This window comes from Babylonia areolata, chromosome 20, assembly GCF_041734735.1.
Source record: "Babylonia areolata isolate BAREFJ2019XMU chromosome 20, ASM4173473v1, whole genome shotgun sequence".
In the NCBI taxonomy this organism is placed as follows: Eukaryota; Metazoa; Mollusca; class Gastropoda; order Neogastropoda; family Buccinidae; genus Babylonia; species Babylonia areolata.
Window position 1 is genome coordinate 11,111,759 of NC_134895.1, and position 3,168 is coordinate 11,114,926.

Below are 3,168 nucleotides of genomic sequence, written 5' to 3' on the forward strand. Positions count from 1 at the left end.
AGTAGTAGCGGTGGTGGTGGTGGTAGTTGTTGTTGCAATGATGATTATAATAATGATAACGATGGTAAGAATAATAGCAATGATGATGATGATAGTGACAGTGATGATAGTAACAGTAGTGATTGTGATAACAATAACAACAAGAACAATAACAATGATAATAATAATAATAATATAGTAACAATAATGATGATGATGATGATAATAAAGAATTTTAATAATTTAATATGCCTGCGTGAGTGCGGGTGTGCACGCGCGCGTGCGCGAGCGTGTGTGTCAGTGCCTGCGTGTGTGCGAGTGAGTGCGTGCATGTGCGTGTGCGTGCGTGTGTGTGCACATTTCAATCATCATAAAAGGGAAAATATCGAGTACGATAATTATTTTTTGTTTTGTTAATCCACACACCTCCTCTTAGCAACTAAAGAATAAACAACTAATGATGAAGGATATAAACATATAGATAGATATAACTAACTAAATAGATGAATGAATAAAGATTCATGTAACATAAAATAAAGATAACAAAGCACTCCTTTACACCAGACAATGAGTGGTGGTCTGGGTGTTAGTCTTTCGGTCGAAATGTTAAGCCGACTGAGGTGCATGTGCGGCACAGGCATTTAGCGCACGCAGACAAAAAAAAAGCAAAAACAAAAAAAAACAGGGGAACAATAGTTGTCTTTTGGGCAGAAAAAATGCTCTTTGTATTTGTATTTGTATTTCTTTTTATCACAACAGATTTCTCTGTGTGAAATTCGGGCTGCTCTCCCCAGGGAGAGCGCGTAGCTATACTACAGCGCCACCCATTTTTTTTGTGTTTTTCCTGTGTGCAGTTTCATTTGTTTTCCCTATTGAAGTGGATTTTTCTTCAGAATTTTGCCAGGAACAACCCTTTTGTTGCTGTGGGTTCTTTTACGTACGCTAAGTGCATGCTGCACAGGGGACCTCGGTTTTTCGAATGACTAGTGTCCAGACCACCACTCAAGGTCTAGTGCAGGGGGAGAAAATATCGGCGGCTGAGCCGTGATTCGAACCAGCGCGCTCAGATTCTCTCGCTTCCTGGGCGGACGCGTTTCCTCTAGGCCATCACTCCACACTTTTGATGATAGACTTTCACATAAAAAATGCATGCAAACCAGAAAAGAAAGAAAAAAGTGCGTGGTACTGAACAGTAGCAACTGATTTGCTCTCCCTCGGCGAGGACTGCTCGAATTTCACACAGAGAAGTGCTGTGTGACCATGATACAATACAATACAATACAATACAATACAATACAATGCAACGCAAATTAATACACCACAGGCTTCATTTTTTACTCACTTGTGTAAACAAAGTGAGTCTATGTTTTAACCCGGTGTTCGGTTGTCTGTGTGTGTGTGTGTGTGTGTGTGTGTGTGTGTGTGTGTGTGTGTGTCTGTGTCTGTGTGTCTGTCTGTCTGTCTGTCTGTGTGTCTGTGTGTCCGTGGTAAACTTTAACATTGACATTTTCTCTGCAACTACTTTGTCAGTTGACACCAAATTTGGCATAAAAATAGGGAAAATTCAGTTCTTTCCAGTCATCTTGTTTAAAACAATATTGCACCTCTGGGATGGGCACAAAAAAATTAAAAAAAGAAGCCTAATTATATGCAAACTGCATTTACTGTTATATTTATATTTTTTGTATTCTCTAAACTTGGCACTTTGATCTGATATTCTGACCCAACAACTAGAGCAGTCATTATTATCATTTTTTGTTCAAACAGGAACTTCTTTTGCTAAGCATGGAAGTTTTATTTATTTTGCAAACGTTTTGGTGCAGATAGTAAAAAAGGGAAATTACTCTGTAATTAATGCTAGGGGAGTTAATTTGCTTTAAACTGATCTTTCTCATCTTAAACATTACATTTTGAAATTATACTCAATACATAAAAAGCTTGGATTTTTTTTTTTTTTTTTTTTTTTTTTTTAAAGTGTATCACAAGTGAGTCTTGAAGGCCTTGCCTCTCTTGTCTTTCTTTTACTTGTTCGTGGAATTCGAGGTAGATTTTGACCACGCGCGGAAGCAATCCCGCCTATGCCTCCAAAGTGAAGAGATTCACGGCACCAGTTTATCACTGCTTTCCAAGTGTTCTCATGTCAAAGGTTTAAGGTCCCATAGCCTTGCCAGGCCACAGGGACAGTGAATTCATATCATATCATCTGCGTCTAGGGCTCGGAATAGGAAGGCAGGGCCCAGTTTCAGTTTCAGTTTCTCAAGGAGGCTTCACTGCGTTCGGACAAAATGTATCCACATCTACTTGGCAGATGCCTGACCAGGAGCATGACCCAACGCGCTTATTCAGGCCTTTAGTTTGTGCATTATATATACAGAGAGTGAGAGATAGAGAGACAGAGAGATAGATATATATTCAAACCCAGACCCTCACGGACTCTGTATTGACAGCAGATGAGCGTCTTAACCATTCTGCCACCTTCCTCCTTGGGGCCCAATGCTCTCCTCGGTTCCACCGTTTTAACCTTCCCCCGACAAAACCCAGGTACCCATTTACACCTGAGTCAAGCGAGGAACAATCAGAGTAAGGTGCCTTTCCCAGGGACACAACACCAGGTCAAAACGGGACCTAAGACGCTTATCACTGGTGAACACTGGATTTGAAGTCCGACGTCATAATGATTCTGCCACGGTGTCTCCTGTGTGTTCTTCACAAAACGTAAAAAAAAGCAAGGCGTTATCTGATGGCGTGGGAAAGGGCTTCAACTTTTGATCTTGATTTGACTTTGGTGCGTTAATTAACACGTATACTGGAACAAGTCTTGTGTTCAGTTCTGGTCTGGTCTGGTCTGGTCTGGTCTGATCTGGTTTGGTCTGGTCTGGTCTGATCTGGTTTGGTCTGGTCTGGTCCGATCTGGTCTGGTCTGGTCTGTTCAGTTCTGGTCTGGTCTGGTCTAGTCCGATCTGGTCTGGTCTGGTCTAGTCCGATCTGGTCTGGTCTGGTCTGGTCTGTTCAGTTCTGGTCTGGTCTGGTCCGATCTGGTCTGGTCTGGTCTAGTCCGATCTGGTCTGGTCTGGTCCGATCTGGTCTGGTCTGGTCTGTTTAGTTCTGGTCCGGTCTGGTCTGTTTAGTTCTGGTCTGGCCTGGTCTGTTTAGTTCTTGTCTGGCCTGGTCTGTTTAGTTCTGGTCTGG